Here is an 18,877-nt window from a genome sequence, read left to right on the forward strand (position 1 = left end):
GTGAGACCAGAGACCCAGGAACAGGACAGAAGGCAAGAGAATGGCCGAGCTTTCCTCACTGATTTGATTAGTTCACAGCCTCCTTACACCATGTTTCCTGGCCTCTTGGCTTCCATGGTGCCACTATGCTGGCAGATAGGCGACTCTGTGACTCCTAGGGTGAATCTTTCTGGGTTTAGATTGGGTTAGAGGTCCCCTAGATATTTAATTCACACAGCAGTTTTTGGTGGTCATAAGAATCAACCCCCCTATTTCCCATAGATTCGATATTTTGATATGTGTGCTATTTTCTAAGAATGTTACCTTGAGAAAGTTAAGGATTTACTAAAAAAAAAGTGGAAAAGGGAAAGTGGTAGAAAGGAATAGGGGAGAAGTAAGGGAGATACATGGCAACTTCAATGTAACCAAAAAACAAATTGAGAGGTAGAAAGAGAAAGGGAGACACACACACACACACACACACACACACACACATACACACACAGAAAGATCTTTATAGTTTTCAGGTTTGATGTGAGAATTAGTTGAGCTAAAATAAAATAGGGATATATCTATGTTGGTCATTGAATGTATTAACTCCAAATACAAATAGGAAAAATAGGCACCAAGTAGTTAATGGAATTTCATGGTTCATGGCTCTAATAGCTATGATATAGGATTTGAATTCAGTTCTTTCTCACTAAAAGCCAAAAATTCTGATATACTATGACTCTACTAACTATGTTGAGTGAAATTTGCCCCAAGTAACCTCCTTTTCTCCATATTCCCCTTTTCCCCTCCAAATATCTATTTTGTACTCTAATTCCTTAGCCCTATATCTCCATTATGCATCATAACTCTCAGTAGGACAAGTCTCAAATTGTTACCCCCAGCCAACTACCAAAGGTGTTTTTTTTTTATTTTAATTGAGAATTCAGAAAGACCTAAAATACTTTCATATTCATATTAACAAAGCTCTAGTGGGATTTATGGAAGCAATTTCTAATATCACTTGATCACTTGAGCATCATACTTTTGCCATTTACTATCTGTGTGACCTTGGGCACATTGTTTAACTCCACTGGGTTTCATTTTCCTTATTTGTAAAACAAACAGGTTGAACTAGATGCCCTATCAGGTCACTTCAAGCCTTAAATCTATTATCCTAATGCCATATCTCATGGGTTTATGGTTTCACTAGATGGCTGCTGAGGTCCCTTTCTAACTTTCAGAGCCCATCATTCTGTAATTAAGTTATCATATGGTCCAACTCCTTCATTTTATAGATTAGGAAATTAAAATTGAGGAGCAGAATGATTTGTTTATTGTCAAATCAAATTAGTACTAGAGCCGGGACCAGAACTTGGATCCTTTGACTCCCTGTCCAGTATTCTTGTCACTGCAATTCAGTGGATTGCTGCCCTCCTATCTACATGGCAAAAGCTAGCCTTAATGTCAGGTTTTAGGGATGAAAGAACAAAGAGAGAGAAAGAGTTTTCTGGGATTGGAATAAGCCCAGGAGCAATGCACTCCTCTGATAGTCTCCAAAGTGGAATATGAGAAAACTTAAAGAGGGAAGGAAGAAATTAAGGACTGAAGTAGACAGAATAGTAATAAAGAGTAGAGACTGAAAGGGACATTCTGAGGAAATGGAACGAGAAGTGGAACAAGTGCTGACAATTATATGTGGAACAGAGAGGAGTAGAGTATTCTAAATACAAAGAAATAAAAGCTGTTGGGCATGAAGGACAGGGAAACATCATCACAAAATCTGAAAGTAGGTCACTAAATTTAGTCAAGACAACTAAATGTATTCTTGATCAAAAGAAAAAGTGAGACTGGGATTCATTGGTCTTCCTGCTCCACTCAAAATACCCAGAAGATAAAAACCAAAACCCAAAGGAATAAAAAATCTTACCTATTTTTTTAAAACTTCTGCAGAAGGGTTTCCCATAAGTTTTATGGCTAACCCATTTCAGTGTTTAATAGCCTTTCTTTGCAGGAACTCTTTCCCAGTCTAAAACCCTCACTTAAGATTTTACACTGATTTTCTGTCATTCCATTCTTAGTGACAATTATAGATCTACAAGTGGAAAAGACTTCAGAGATCACCTACTCCAACTGCATCATTTTATAGATGAAGAAACTAACTTTTCAAAGTCATACTTGTAGCAGTTGGTAGAGACAGGACTTGAACACATCCTGCTGCCTTTTCACAAAGAATTACTGGTTATAAGCTTGAATATGAGAGGAGCCCTTTCTATACCTTTAGATTATAACCATTGCTCTTTAATTTTTTTCAACTTTTATAGTTACAAAAAATTCATAAAAATAAATTAATACATTAGAAGGTTGTTTAAAAGTCATATCGTCTAACCTAGGCCTGAAATAGCAATCCTTTTTAGTAATTCAGTCTGAAAAGCTGTCGTGACAGGTTACTGCATTTGGAATCATGAGTCCTCTCTTCCAATATCACTTCTTCTATTTGCTATCATTATGGCCTTGACCAAGCCATTTCATAATTAGTAAAATAAACATATTTGGCTTAATGACCTCTAAAGTCCCTTTTAGTTATAAATCTATTCAGAAGATTTATTTCTAACATATTGAAATATTTCTATTCTTGGGTTTTTAATTGAGGCTCAGAATTGTCCCTCAGACCTTCATTCCTATTCCTTTGTTTCTTGGAAATTCAAAGAATGTCTCACCCTAAAAGTATCTTCCATTTTAGAGTGATAGAAAAATGAGATTTAGGGTTCTATATTACCAGGTAAATAAAAAACAGATTAGACCAAATGTGTTTGCAAGTAGCAGGACAGAGTCCTTGAATCTTGCATTGAAAAGAATTGAAAAAAGACATTCCTAATCAGGCCACACTTAATTCCTCTTTCTAGACACTGGAATCAAAGGACCAGGTATGTGCTTTCCCCATCATCAATCAAGAAATTGGGAGAGACTGAGAGAATGAAGGATACCACCTCCTCATTGACCATTCACCAAACAGACATTCTTAGGATATCTAAGGGAGGGTTGAATTATGAGCTTCCAAAGTAATATTTTAATGATCCGTGTGGTGGAATTTCTGAGTTTTGGATCACTGAGAGAGATCATTGATCAATTTATTAGTTATTGCTAGACAAATCAATAAATTGATTTTCTTACCTAGAATTCAGTCTCTCAGAATTTTTAATCATCATACTGTGAACTATGATTTACAAGGGATCCCATTCCATTGCTTAGCACTACAGAAAATATTTTCCTAATGTTAATGTGTTCCTACCTATAATTTCCACCCACTGCAGTTAGTTTTGTCCTTATGAGTCAGACAGAATGAGACTTATCCTTTCCCTACATGACATCATTTCACATATTTGAAGACAAAAGCCAACTTCTCCTTAAATTCTCTCTTCTCTTGAAGATCTCCATTTCCTAACTTAAGAGGTCATTTAGTCCAACCCTTTGTTTCCCCAGAGGAAACTGAGGCCCTGGCAGATAAAGTGATTTGATCAAGATAGCACAGGACCTAAATAGGAGAGTCATAGTTTGGATTTAATCCAAATTCAGTGTTTCTCCACTACAATATTCCATTCCTTTAAATTACTGGGTTTTTAACTCTTTCATCTTCTGGTTTCCCTCTTCTGAATACTTTCTAGCCTGTTGAAATTCCTTCTAAAATAGTAGATCTGGACATAATATTTTGGATGATCAGAAAAAAGCTCAGCTGTGTATCACAATTTGGCCATCTTCTGCTATGTCTGAGAGGTGGTTATAAATGGGATTTTTCAACTCAGGTTCTCTGGAAAAAAAAATAGAAAAATATGTCTCATACCTAATGAATAATATCAAGTTGATTTTAACTCTTTTTTTTTTGTTTTGCTAATGCCCTAGAATGACCAAGAGGGCCTAATGCTTACTTGGTATTTGAGTTATTTGGTAATTATACAACAAAAATTTCATTAACTTTGGCTTTTCCAGAATTATGGAAAGTGGCCCTAAGAAAGAGTTGAATAGCTTAAATAATTTTACAAGGTCAGCAAAACTGTGAAATAAAAGAATTTTTCTTTAGTACCTAAATCCTTTTCTTTTTGCCTTTTTTATTTTTCTTTTCCCTTAATTATATCCCATCTCACTCTGCCTCCTTTTAAAACTAATTCTGAGTAGGCAGAGTCAAGATGGCGGCCTAGAAGGAGCAGAAGTTCAGACCTCTGAATACCCTTCCTTACCGATCACCAACTGAATGCTCCAAGGGGACTGAAAATCAAACCTAACAACAAGACAGAGCCAAGGAACCCTCCTGCTGGACTCAATAAAACTCATTCTGATACTTCAGTGCAATTAAAATGACTACTAAAACTCACAGAGTCACTTCTCTAAGCCACAACATATTCTTTTTTTAAAATATGAGAGTTGCCTAACTCTTTCCTAGTTCTAACTGATTTCCAAGTTCCCTTCTAACACTCACATTCTATTACTCTAATATCCCAATATTATTTCATTAATATGAGAGTTTACTTCAGTGATAAAGATCTCATTGTATTCATGCCTATTAACCTCTTCTAACTCTTACCCATGCTGCCTCATGTTGGTTCACCTAACATCCTGTAGACCTTCCTTCCTTCCTCCTGATATTCTGAGGGCACTAAAAGAATATTCCTACTATGTATATATCATCCCTGACCCATATCATGTAAATAAACAATCTTATTTCTTGATAATATCTTTAACTCTTGTTCTTTGAAACATTTCATTGGTTATACAGCCTATTTATGCTCTCATTGCTTTATGTGTGATATACACACATATATATGTGTATACACATGTGTATATATCTTTGATGATTGTTCTATTCCATGCTTGACTACTATATGTCAACACTGATAAAATATTAGCATTAAAAATACAAGTCTTTTTTTTTTTTAGATTATAAGTTGTTTGAAGGTAGGGACAACCTTTTGGCCTTTTTTTGTAGCCCCCATACTTAGCACAGTGCCTGAACCATAATGGGTATTTAATAAAATACTGATCAATTAATTGATTGATTGAGAAAAGGACATTATAATGTTTTACATTCTGACCAGGACTAAGAAAAATGTCCATATTTTTGTAAGTCAGGATTGCACTTTGCTTTTTTTTTTTCCAAAAGCTTCACTGCCACATACAGGCTATATAGCAAGAGACAAATAACTTCATCTCAATGCTCTATGTACTTCCCTAAAACTATAATTGACCTCCATTAATAGAGGAAGGTGTCTTATTGGGGAGTGCCCTACACCATGGAATCTCAGTGCCTGCCCTTGTCCTCTACATGAGTAAATGACCCTGGATTAGAGTCAGAAGACTGAGGTTTGACAGCTATTCATTAACTTTCAGCAAGTCACTGAGGGTCCTTTGAAGTTTACAAAGCACTTTCCTTGAAATAACCCCAAAGGTTAAAAGTAAAAGTAGGGTGTCCTCATTTTACAAAGGAAGAAAGGGAATTTCAAAGGAATTAAGGACAAAGAAAAGCAATAAACAGGAACCCAAATCTTCTCTTTTCCACCTATGCTCTTTCTATGTCTAACCTTGATTCCTCTTTGTCTCAGCTATTGCCATAGCCTCCTGCTTGGGCTACCTGCCACAAGCTTCTCCTAACTTTGGTCCTTCTTCCCCTCCATGATATTTCTAAAGTGCAGATCTGATCAGACTTTCCAGTGATGTATACATACACAGTCCAACTCAGGAAACTGCAGAGACTCCCTGTTATCTCCAAGATCAAATATAAAATCTGCCATTTGACATTCTCATATGCCACCAATTTTCTTATTCCTTAGCATCTCCATATTCCTCCCAACACACACACACACACACACACACACACACACACACACACACACACACACACACTTCAGTCCAGTGATACTAGCTTCCTTGCTATTCCTTGAAAAAACACTCCATTTCTGACTCAAAGCATTTCCAGTGGCTTCCATCCATGCCCACAATGCTCTTCTTCCTCAGTATAGTCCCCCTAGCTTCCCCTGTTTCCTTCAAGAGCCAGCTAAAACTCCACTTTTTACAGGAAAACTATCCTAATCTCTCTTTTTTAAAACTCTCACCTTGTCTTAGAACAGATATGATCGACTCTAAGGCAGAAGAGCAGTAAAAGGCAGTCGCTGGGGTTGGACTTGCCATGGCTCATGTAGCTAGGAAGTGTCTGAAGTTAGATTTTACTAGTCCTTCTTAGTGCTGGTGCCTTCCCTCTGTTAATGATGTCCAATTTAACCTGTGTAGCTTGACTGGCATATTTATTTATATGCTGTGTTCCCATTATATCCTGGGATCCTAGAGATTTGGATTCCTATTTATTGCTTTTCTACGGCCCTTAATTCCTTTGCAGTTAGGGTTAGGGTTAGGGTTGGGGTTAGGGTTGGGGTTGGGGTTGGGGTTAGGGTTGGGGTTAGGGTTAGGGTTAGGGTTGGGGTTGGGGTTAGGGTTGGGGTTGGGGTTGGGGTTAGGGTTAGGGTTAGGGTTAGGGTTAGGGTTGGGGTTAGGGTTGGGGTTGGGGTTGGGGTTAGGGTTGGGGTTAGGGTTAGGGTTAGGGTTGGGGTTGGGGTTAGGGTTGGGGTTGGGGCTGGGGGTGGGGTTAGGGTTGGGGTTGGGGTTGGGGTTAGTAGGGTTAGGGTATAGTCTGGCCCTCCAAAGGTCTGAAGGACAGTGAACTGGCCCCTTGCATAAAATGTTTGGGGACCCCTGCTCTAAATGAACATCCTAGTGCAAACATAAACAATATGGAAATAGGTTCTGATCAAGGACACATGTAAAACCCAGTAGAATTGCAGGTTGGCTTTGGGAAGGGGCGGGGGAGGGGAGGGAAGGAATTGATTCTCGTAACCAAGGAATAATGTTCTAAATTGACTAAATAAAATTTTCAAAAAGCAAACAAAAAAATAGAACTTTGCCTTGGATTTTTAGATTAGGGGCAAAGATAGGAAAAGATGATTTGTATGAAGCAAAATAATATCAGCTCTCACATTACCAATGTAATAACTTCTTCTTACCTTAATCAATATGGACAGCTAAGTGGAGAAGTGGATAGAGCTCTTCTTCTTGAGTTCAAATACCTCAGAAACTTCCTACAGAGTGGCCCTGGGCAAATCACTTAACCCTGTTTGCCTCAGTTTCCTCTTCTACAAAAATGACCTGGAGAAGGAAATGGCAAACCACTACAGTATCTTTGCCAAAAACAAAACAAAACAACAACAAACAAACAAAAAAAAAACATTAAATACGCTAACTTGAAACCCCTGAACAATGAAACCTTAATCAATCAACAAGAATTTATTAAATCTCATATAAGGCACTATGGTAAATATTGGGGATTAGAGAGAAGAAGAAAAAAAAAACAACCCCTGCCTTCAAGGAGCTTACATAGTGGGGCAGAGTTATGCAAAATCATCAGCCTAACTCTCTCTTCCAGAATCATTGAATTTCTAATGGCAAGACAAAAGTCAGAACAACTGGTTATGGCCCAGGATAACTTGACATCTATGATGCCTGACCAAGATCTAAGTGCTTCACGATGCTTGTTTTAGCCACCACCGTGACAATTGGAACAATTTTTTCTCATCTGTTCATTGTGCCTGGAAAAGTTTTCACACACTTGGGGTGGACATCCCCCTAGATTAGAAACAGGTTTAAAGATTGTTAGTTACCTTCAACCTAGTTTAGCCTGTCTGCCTGGAAGTCCAGGTGAGAGTCAGGTGAAAGACGGACCCCAAAGGTGGATGAGAAACTGAAAAAAGGGTCAGCAAGCCCTCACACCAGAGGTGCTAGTCCTCCCTTAACACCCCATACACCAGGTGCTTCATAAAGAGTTGCTGAGTTGAAATAACAGTTTGAAAGGCACACTTTACTAATCATTTCCTTGTATTTTAAGAGATTCGATGGAAGGTCCCATGAGAAGGTCTATCCACAAAATTAGACACAAATATCAGGGACCTATATTTATTTATTTATCTAGAATTGCCTGTCCAAGATAATATGAATTTCAGTTTTCAATAATCTCTCTAGCACTTTGCAGAAGTAATAGGGAGGCACAGCAATTTATGAGTAGGGAGAGTATGGCATCATCATACAGGCACTTAAGGAAAAACACTTTATCTACTGGGATGATAGGTCAAGAAAGATGAGGGCTGAGAATTTAGATCTGACAGTTAACTTCATTGGTAATTTTGGAAAAGGCAGTTTCAGTTGGATGAGATTTGAAGCCAGAAGTCTTAGAAGAGAGTAAAGAAATGGAGGCACTCATTGCAGAAGCCTTTTTCAAGGAGTTGAACTGAGATGGGGAGAAAGATATGGATGATTCCTCATCTAAGAATGACTGATTCATAATGAAAGCCTTTGTCTACAGAAATATATATATATAAGGGTTTTGTTATTGTTACTGTCCATATCTGTCATTTCATCCACAAAAGAAAATTAGGGTGTGGCAATTCTCTCTACCACATAAAGAAAGACTACCCATTTTTATGGTCTTAGAGAATCACTTAAGGAACTTAGAGGTTTAAATACTTACCAGTGGTTACACATCAAATGTGTGCCAATCTGTACATAGTACACATCATGACTTGAATCTGAGCCTTTCTCAGCAAGCCTGGTCCTCGTTGGTGATAACACACTTCCTCTCTGTAAAAGCTACAGATCTCCAGCTTAGTTCTGGAACTGTTCATAGAAAAGATCGGCTAGATCCAATTAAGGCAAAACAGAAAATGACTGGCGAATGATTACAGTTCTTTGTGAAACCAACTTGAGCATAGCCCCACCGGGTGGCTCAGCAGCCTTGTTCCTTCAGCTGACCCGAGTTAATTCAGTTCCATTATGCCTAGTCCTTCCACAAGGTTATTTTTGACGTGGACCTGTTTCCTCCCTCCCATACTATATTGGTTCTCTAACAAGGTCATGTCATCATCAGTTATTTAACATTTCTAAAATGAGAAAATGCTTAGCCACTCTAGAGTTGAAATATAAGTCCACATTCTCATGCTCTCACGTTTAGATTATTATAGTCATCTTTTAACAGTTCTTCCCCTTTTCTTCTTACCTTCACATTTGTTGGTGATGCAAGCAGCCTGGTTATTATTTTCTGCCCCTCATTATGCTTGTGTAACTCCATTATTTTAAAAATATACTGGTTGTCCATTAACCTGAAAATAGCAAAAGCTGTTTCTGCTTCAAATTCATTTCACTCATTTAATCTGAATATTTCACCCCCTACAGAATATCTAGGTCTTCATGGCTCTTCCTCCTCTGTCTATTGCCCTTTACAAGAGTGTTCCATCCCTGCAAATACCCAACTAATCTTGTTCACTGAGACTGTGTTTTGTTTTGCTTTGGGTTAATTTGGGATCATTGTATGTTTTATTTCTTTTTCCTATAACATTTTCACCCACATGCAAATCTACTTATTAGGCCTTTTTATTCTGGTGGGGGGGAGGTCAAATAAGGATTGTTGACTTTTATATTTTTTAAATGCCTATACAAGGCGGTTAGAAACCAAAGTGAGTAAATGGCACAAACCTATATATCTGCCTATGTGATTAGGAGGTTAGCTTAAACAATAGGATTAGCCATCAAGTATAAATAAATTAAACTAATAAGAATAATTTAGCTGAATTACATTAATTTAGCTGAATTCACATTAGTGAATAACTCTAAGTTCATGGCTGAGACATCAGTACAAATATGTAAGCATAGCTAATACCTTAGTACTCAACATGAGTGTGTGATCCTATCCATGTTGTCATTCCCTCTAATAATATAGATCATCAACTTATCAGTTAGTTCCCATATTTTAGGGTTCTTATCTTCACCACAGAGGTCCCCACCCAATATTCTGGGAGTCTCCATCACTATTCCTTGATATCTTAAGGAAAGCAACAGAACCAATGGACTGTTCATTGGTTATCTATTGTTCTTGCCATATTGAACAGCCTATCTTCTTTTTCACTAATCATTTTTTGGCAGAATCCTTTACTCTGCTTCTCCTTTATAATCCTATTTGTAAAGCACACCTCTCCTAAGCTTTATTTAAAAAAAAATTCTCAACTTCCATCTTAGAATAAAACAGTATTTTAATTCCAAGGCAGAGGAGTGGTGAGGGCTAGGCAGTTGGGATTAATGACTTGCCCAGGGTCATCCAGCCAGGAAGTGTCTTGAGTTCAAATTTGAACCCAGAACCTACTGTCTCTAGATCCAACCCTCTATCCACTGAGCCATCTAGCTGCCCCACCTTCTAAGTTTTTGTTTGTTTGTTTGTTTTATTGCCCACTGGATGGTATTTCCTTTAATTCTTTGAAGGCTATTGAGCTCTATGTCATGCAACCATAGAACACCAGAGGGGGGAAATATGGAAATTGATCAGCCATAAAAAGTCATTCCTAATCTCTACCTTTTATTAGAGAATTACTAGATATTTACCATATGAACACTGATATTTAGATTCAAAATAAATATTGGTGTTTACCATCTGACTATCCAACAGATGACCCCCCCCTCCAAAAAAAAAAAAAAAATATATATATATATATCTTTGGTACAAAGCTGTCAAAAAAGAATTAATAGACATCAAATCTGATGTGGAAAAGAAAAGATGATCAGAACCAGAAATGAATGCTATTCAACCTCTGCCCTAAATAGATGGATCTGTCAGGACCCTGCAGGGAAGCAGATGGGCTAAGAACAGGGAGGTTAACCTTCAAGGCAGGGTCAGGTAAGAGAGGAAGCTCTACCAGCTTCAGTCAGGTACTTAAGTCACCCAAGCACGCAGCTTTAGGCTGGAAATTGTCTTTTCCAGTCCCCACCCCTTTTTTCAGATTTGTCAAGATAAACTACTTGATTAGCTTACCCTCCTTGACTTTGACTACAGGCATTCATGACTTTGGCTTAGCAAACTAATTTTCATCTGTGTTCCTGACTATTTTCCTAATGAGTAGAAGACCCCAATACCTTGATCTCGGTCTTTTTTTTTTTAAACCTCAGCCTGGTAATTTGATCCCGATTAATTCTTTCCTAGACACTGAGGAGGAAAAATAAGAGTCCTTTTCTCAAGACCCTTTGCAGTTTAGCACTTGATTTTACTGTCTCCTACATTATTTTTTAATCATAAATTCCTTCAGAGCAAGCTAGTGTTGTAGTTGTTTTATATACTTCTTTTTTATGTACCTGCAGTCTACTACAGAGTTCTGTGCCTGTAAAATTATAGAATGTTAGAATTGGAAAGGACTTCAAAGAGCATCTTGTTCAACCCACACCTAAGCCTATAGGTCTTTATATAATCCCTTCCAAGTAGCAATATTAGGTTCAAGATCTGAAAGGTAAGGTGTGTTGTTAAATGTTTAACAATCATCTCTCATGGAAGGAATAATAAACTAATGGCTCACTTTTATAGTTTAATCTGCACTGGTAACATTTTCTTAAGGCTATTCAATTTAAGGCTAATGAACATAAGAGGTAGTTGGAAAACAATCATAATCAAACCCTGATTTTTTTGTTATTCATACTGAAAATTTAACAATTGGCTCTCAAGGTTCAAACTGACTTCAGTACATCTTTGGATGGACAGAACTTCATAGCTCCTCTGGTTCATTTCCCTTATTTTACATATGATGAAATTGACATGCAGAGAGATTAGTGATCTGCCCAAAGTCATATGGACAGGAAGGGGAAGAGGTGGGATTTGAAGTCAGGTTTTCCTACACTAAAGACAACATTCTATCTGCAGTATCACACTGAATAACCTCCACCAAAAAGATCTATTAGGACTCTGCAGGGCAGCATATGGACTTCCTTTCCTCAGAGTTGTAGAACTTACTATATCTGTAGGGAGACCCTAATACTTTTGAAAGTTTGTAGCATGATTGAGCCAAAATTTGCCTCTATTTTTATTCCTTTCTTCTTCTTGCTCAGTCATTTCTGAATCTTCATGACCTCATTTGGGGTTTTCTTGGCAAAGATACTGATAAGGTTTGCCATTTCCTTTTCCAGTTCATTTTACAGATGAGGAAACTGAGGTAAATGGAGTTAAGTGACTTTCCTAGGGACACAATGACTCCAGGTCTGATATTTGTAAAAATTAAAATTAAATTTCAAATATTAAAAATATTATATTTTTAGAAAATGTATTAATGATCATTCAAAATCAAGGAATAAAGAGGATACAAAATAAAGACCACATGCCCATGGTTGATTAGCCATTTCAAAATCCCCACTCACCACTGCCATGCTCCTGGACAGGGCCAAAAAGAGGGTGGGACCCTCCATGTCCCCTGTCTACTGGAAGTAACTAAGGACAGGAAGTCAGTGGGCTGTAGTTCTTTTTTAGAGTAACAGATTTTCAATTATACATATTCCATCCACTTTGGCACCTAGTTGCCCTCTATTCCTTTCTACTCCTCTACTTCCCTTTGCTATCCAATTCAAGTTCAATCCCTCTTATCCAAATGTACCCTTCAAATCTCTTTCTGAGTCTTTCTTTTTTCAGCTCAAACATTTCTGCTTTTTCTTCATCGTATCTTCTATTGAAATAGTTTCATGACTTATATCATCATACATTATATATAATCATGCAATCATATTAACAATTATTATTACGTCTATGATTAGACCTTAGTGAATATGTGCTGGCCAGTAATACACACTTTCTCTCTGTCTCTGTCTCTGTCTCTGTCTCTGTCGTCTCTGTCTCTCTGTCTCTCTGTCTCTCTCTCTCACTCCCTCCCCCCCTTCACATCATTATAATTTATTCTGGAATTTTGTCAGTCATTAAAATTGAATAGCCTACTTTATTTTGCTTTTCATATATTAGCTCAATGTTTCAGTCTCAGCCCCTTAGTCCCCCCACCCCTCCCTTTCTCAATGTATTTTTGATATGAGCCAAAAGACCTGCATTCTAGGTCTGGTTTTCCCTCATCTCTGTGTCATATAACTTTTTGTGCCTCAATTTCTTTATTTGCAAAATGAGAGTATTGGAACTCATATCTAATGACTTGAAAAAATTTTATTTATATCATTTTCTAATGCTTATTTTCTATAGTCTCTTCGCAACCTCTTCTGTGTCAACTATTTATAAAAGGGGCCACTTTTTATAGACCCCCAGGTAGGTTCCTATTGCTTCAAAGGGCATTCAGAATTCTCTCAATGGTTTTGTTGCTTTCGTGAATAGGAGAAAAGTGAGAAGCAGTGGCTGTTTTCTGTGTTCTGTTTACATCATGTACCCTATTTGCCCCTTGATGATATCACAAGGGATCATCAACAATGCTCAGAATTTCCATTCCTGGAAATTCTGCTCAGAGATACAGCATCATGGATACATTCCTGTTCTGCTAGACAGGGTATACTAATGTCATTGGTCTTCAAAGAGAATGATGTAAATGGAAATCAGAAACCTTGTAGAAGGTAATATTCAATTCCAAAGACTTGGCTTAAAAACAGAACCTGTCATTTTAATAACATACTTCTCTTTAATTATGAGGAAGGCATATTAAATATAAAAGGATAGCATTTCAGAAATTTTCTTCTATCAGACAGTAATTTCAAGCAATGAATTCAATTTAATTCAAAAATAATTTATTGATCACTTATGACCAAAAGGTGCTAAGTCTTAGGGATACAAGAACAAAACTGAAAAATTATCCCTGTCATTCAAGTTTACATGCTACTAGAGAAAAAGGAAAACTCACAAATAGGTAATCAGCAAAAGTTTAAATTGAGTCTGAAGGAACAAAGAATTCTAAAACCTGCAAAAAGTCCTGGAGGGGTAAGATGGAATGCTTTCAGGGCACCACAAGGAGGACAGTTTGATTGGAACATAGAGTAAAGAGTTCAGAGTAGGGGGAAAAAAACAACTGGAAAGGGAATACTACAGTCAGATCATTTTGGACTTTAGGTGCCCAGAGTTGAAGAGTTTTGTTTGTGTTTCATGTGTTTTGCTTGGAAGCAATATGGAAGAAACAAATATTCTTGGATTTGTTTTAATCCATACCTTCAATCTTGGAATTGTTTTTGTTAGCATATGTGCTGCCCAGTTCCAAAGCATAAGAGCTAGTTAATTAGGGTTAAGTGACTTGCCCAGGATGATATAGCTGGGAAACATCCAAGACCAGCTTTGAACTGGGGACCTCTTTCTCCAGACTTAGTTCTCTCTCCACTGAGCACTTGGCTGTCCCCTAAAAAAGAGTCTGAATCAAGGGAGTGGCATGATCAATTCTGTCTTTATAAAGCTTATTTTGGCCATTGTGTAGAATAAACTGGAAAAGAGAGAAACTAAAAGCAGGGAAACCAAACAGGAGGTTATCAAAAGAGTTGAGAGAGAGAGAAGTTGTACTATTACACATCACATGAATAGGAGCAAAGAAGACCCTTGGTCGGGATGGGAAGAGGGGATCAGTGCAGGGAGCTATAACTGGAATTTGGAAAAGCATGAACAATAATAGGACAAAGAATCAAAATAGTCAAATATAGAAAAGAATGCAAAATTAAACTGATTAACCACAGGATATAAAAGTTATAAAACCAGGCAATAGGTGGATGAATTAGAACAGCAAGAAGCAGTGGAATGCCTAGAGGTAATGATAAGAACAAAGAATAGGTTTAGAAGGAATGAGAGAGAAGAAGAGATGGAAGGCTAGTTCTTTTTTTTTTTTTAATCAAAGAAAGAATTTTCAGAGTTGTAGATCATGAAGATAGAGTAGTTATGGATGATGGCAAAATCAATAGTATAGGGATATCTAGGTGGCTCAGTAGTTAGAGAGCCAGGCCTAGAGGCAGGAGGTTCTGGGTTCAAGTTGGCCTCTTCTCTGCTATAAGCAAAATTTCAGTTTTTGAATTGTGTAGATCATCTCTTCATATGGTTTAAATGTAATTTTACAAATCTTAATTTTGAAGCAGTTTGGTCATAATCTGAGAAGCATGCTTCTAATTAATGCACCTGTACTTGTGACCTTTGTGAATAGAAATCCGCATGTGTAATTTGTGTTTACTTATAATGTTCTGATTATATACTGTTGATATCTGTGGATTCAAGTTATTGAAGTGATTATCAATAAATTAAATTCGGGTGACAATTAAAAAATAAACTTCCCAGTTATGTGACCCTGGGCTAGTCACTTAAACACAACTGCCTAGTCCTTCCCATTCTTCTGCCTTGGAACAGAAATTCAATATCAATTCTAAGACTGAAGATAAGGTTTAAAAAAAAAAGATCAAAATAGTATGACTATCATGGTGTGAGGTTGATATGGAATTAATGTCCAAGATATCAGATTTGAAGAGATGACAAACTAGGAGAGTAGAACGTTGAAGGGGCTTCTGTGCATACATTGAAATCTCCAAGCATGAGAATAAAAGTTGAGTTGAACATGAACACTATGAGTCAGATTCTGAACTCTTTTGAGAGAGGGGAAGAAAATAATCCAGGTACCAGTAAATGTATTAGCAAGGATCAGAACAGAATGAAACATATATATGTAAAAAATATTAAAGTTCAATAGATTATTGAGCATTAGCAGCAGAATGAAGATTAGAGACATTGAGGAGAAAGAATGTGCTCATTTCTCCTGGCTCAATGAAAAGTTCATTAACTTTCATGACATTGCTTACTTCGGGTTCTCCTTCTAATTCTGTCTGTTCCTTAGACTCCTTTGCTGGATCAGAGTGATGCAGTAAGGAGTATTGAATCTGGATTTAGAAAGCCTGTGCTCAGCTCCCTGTTCTGCTACATATTGTCTATATTATCTTGGCTAAGTCTTTTGCCTTCCTGTGCTTAAGGTCACTCACTTGTTGAGTGAGGAGATGGGTTTGAAAGTAATATAGCTGTCAGTTATTAATCTATAATCTTATGGTCTCCTAACTATAGATGAGGCGAATGTTGGGAAGCATGAGAGACAATATTATCTAGCTTTGGAAATGATGACCAGGGAGGCATTGTCTTCTAGGAAGAACCAGACTTCTTTGATCAAGAAAATGAGAGAAATGTTAGAGAAACACATCTAAGATGAAAAGGAATTTGTGAACAGTATGAGTGTATAATGGTTGGAAAGTGGGGGTGAGTCAGTCTCTGGGGTGTAATAGTTGGTCAAGTTAACTTGAAGCATTTGGATTAAAGGAGAGGATAGCAGGAGTGTTTTAACCAGTAGATAAGGGAATGCCAGTTCCCCCACCATCAAGGTGTCATTTAATAACAAACATGGGTTTGTAAGTAATTTCTACTTCCAGACGTAGGTTCTCCTTTTACATCAGTTCCTTCTCTCTGAAACACCAAAGGAGGAAGAGAAATTTGGGCATGCACTTGTCAAAAAAGCTGATGATTTTGTTCCTAGAGATCTAATAGAACTTTCATTTGTTGTTATTCCCTACAAGTAAAATAGATGATATAGAAGAAAGCAAGACTTAACAAGGAATCAAGGAACATATTTGAACCAGTTAATTATAGGGTAAAAGAAGTTGTTCATACTTTGTTTTTCAAAGACTGATGATATGATGGAGTGATGTCTTGACTTGTGTATGAGTTAGATTTGTGAGGTCGAGATTTACAAAGTCATTAGTCTCATTCTTCCTTCCAGAAATATCAGAGTCCAGGAGCAAGACAAAAGTCAGTATGATTAGCTATGGCCTGAGATGTAGGTATATGATTTTGTCATCTTCTTTAATGTCTGATCAAGCTCTAAGCACAACCTTGCTTCAGATACCTCCATCACTACTAGAACAAATTGTTCTCCTATACTCATTATGATGGAGGAAGTTTTCAAATGTTTGGAGTCAATATCCCATTAGTACATCGAAATGTTTGAGACAAGTTGATTACTCTCTACCTAGTTTAGCCCATTTGCTAAGATGGTTTTACTGGGGTGTGAATACTCTGCATACTATAGCTTCTTGGAGTCACAGGTGAGAGTTGGGTGAAAGTGGACACCAAAGATGGATGAGCAGTGATGAAAAGGGCTTAACAAATCCTCACCTGGAAGCATTAGTCCTCCTGGGAACCATAAACTCTTGAGTAAAAAAGATGAATGGAAATAAAGTGATGGCATAGCAGGATGACTAAGGAAAGTTAAAAAGTACAGAGGATCTAGAGATCATGGTGAGTACAAGGAATAATGCACTAGAAGTATTGAGAAACATGGAGATATGGAAGAATTCAGGAAATTTTTAATTCAAAACTTACCTTGGATAATTTAGTAGTGAGACTTGGAGCAAATTACTTAACATTTCTGTGCCTCCGTTTCTTCATTCTCAGAATGAAAGGGTAGGACTCACTGGTCTCTAACATCTCTTTTAATTCGAAATGTGTGATTGTAGGATCCAAAGTTGCCCTAAACAAAGAATAAACACATGGTTCCTGGCTTCTGAAGCCTGTTCCTGAAAGAAGTCATGGTGGTAAGGCTCTTGTCCTGGGTAAAGCTGGATAGAAAAATTCCTGATGTTTAAGCCCACCATGTTTATTGGAGGCTTAGATCTTGGTTCCTCTTTCATATGGTTAAGTACAGTAGAGCAAGTCAGGCAGCAGTTCTATCATGACAGGAGTTTCAATCCATCAATAAGAATTTATTTAGAGCTTATTATTTGTAAGCTATGCTAAGCTCTGTGAATACAAAAGAAGGACAAAGACAGTCTTTGTGCTGTCATACTTTATATTCTAATGAGGTAGACAACATGTAAATAAATAGGTGCTTACAAAGTACATAGAGCATATGAAAAGCAACTTTAGAGGGGAGATTTAGACTTCTAAATCTTATTCCTGAACATTTTGTGGGAAGAAAGTGCCATAATATTATTTCAATGATTCAGGGCAAGATGCCTATGAAATGCAGGGCAATGGGTTCCAACAACAGAAATGGAATTATTTACAAACCCATTCTCAGAGTGAGATCAGAGTTGTTTCACCCACACTTAGCCATCAAACAAATGGGACAACCAATTGCAACTCCCAATGAGCTCTTTGGCAGGGCAATAGTAGCTTTGGCAACTGTTCATGCTCTTCATTGTTCTCTTCTGCCATTATGTATGCTCTTGTATTGTTCTGTACCAATCAGTCAACAAATATTCAAGGCATACTGTGTGCCAGGCTCTCTGCTAGGTGCCGGGGATACAAATACAAAGAATGAAACAATCCTCAACCTCTACTGGTTTATATTCTATCAAGGGAGAAGCATCCATGGATAGAATTCTGAATAGCTGCTTTATAGAAGTAGAAGTATAAACTGGGGTGTATTTGTATGCCAGAGCACACAAGAAGCTGTTTAATATGGTTTGGGGCTACTTTGGTTTGATTTTTAAATTGATTTCCAATCAATGAAGTTATAAATTCCTGCTTAAATTAATTGATTCAATCAAGCATTGCTGTGAATGCTTAAAAAGGAATCCAAGCAATGTCTCTTATTTTTATCTTATTTGCATATACATGAAACCAGAATTTATTCTCTTTTATATATATAGGGATTTAGAAAGGTTTAGTGAAAACTGATGGGTGTGGGAACTGAAAAAGATTGAGAACCTATGTTTTTCTATCTGGAATGTAGCCATATGAATTTCAAGTTTGAGGGAGGTTGAGGGTTTTTTCCTGATTATTCTGAATTTTTGACTGTGCTACAGGATTCTAGAGAGCTTGTTGCCTGCTAGTAACAGCTATGATCAAATCAATTTTTTTGCTGTGCTGGAAAGACAATATTGAGATTTATCTCACTCTATTTGTTTTTGTTTGCCTATTACTCTGGCAGTATCTGGGTAATCTATAGCTTTGGGGAGATGGATAATGATATGACAGTCTTCTACTTAGAGGTAGTTTGTTTAGCTTCATAAAACTTAAAAAAAAAAAAACCCAACAACATTAACCAGAACTGTGAGTTCTTTAACATAGGGATGGTTTAGT

The 18,877-nt window shown here is 37.2% G+C and overlaps 1 long non-coding RNA gene across 6 annotated transcripts; it reads right to left on the reverse strand.

Annotated features, from left to right (window-relative positions):
* Positions 1–3,503: 3,503 nt before the first annotated feature.
* On the reverse strand, positions 3,504–17,911 carry LOC130455892 (uncharacterized). 6 transcript variants are annotated; one of them, XR_008914143.1, is made up of 5 exons: positions 17,861–17,911; positions 17,174–17,321; positions 8,531–9,158; positions 7,014–7,187; positions 3,504–3,775 (listed from the first exon to the last, which is right to left on the reverse strand). It is a non-coding gene; the product is annotated as an uncharacterized LOC130455892 (long non-coding RNA). The 6 variants fall into 6 exon arrangements; XR_008914141.1 differs by lacking the exon at positions 17,861–17,911 and adding an exon at positions 17,443–17,589; XR_008914139.1 differs by lacking the exon at positions 17,861–17,911 and having other exon boundaries at positions 8,531–8,676; positions 9,056–9,158; positions 17,174–17,589.
* Positions 17,912–18,877: the final 966 nt, after the last annotated feature.

The sequence above is a fragment of the Monodelphis domestica genome, chromosome 8 (assembly GCF_027887165.1).
Source record: "Monodelphis domestica isolate mMonDom1 chromosome 8, mMonDom1.pri, whole genome shotgun sequence".
NCBI classification, from domain to species: domain Eukaryota; kingdom Metazoa; phylum Chordata; class Mammalia; order Didelphimorphia; family Didelphidae; genus Monodelphis; species Monodelphis domestica.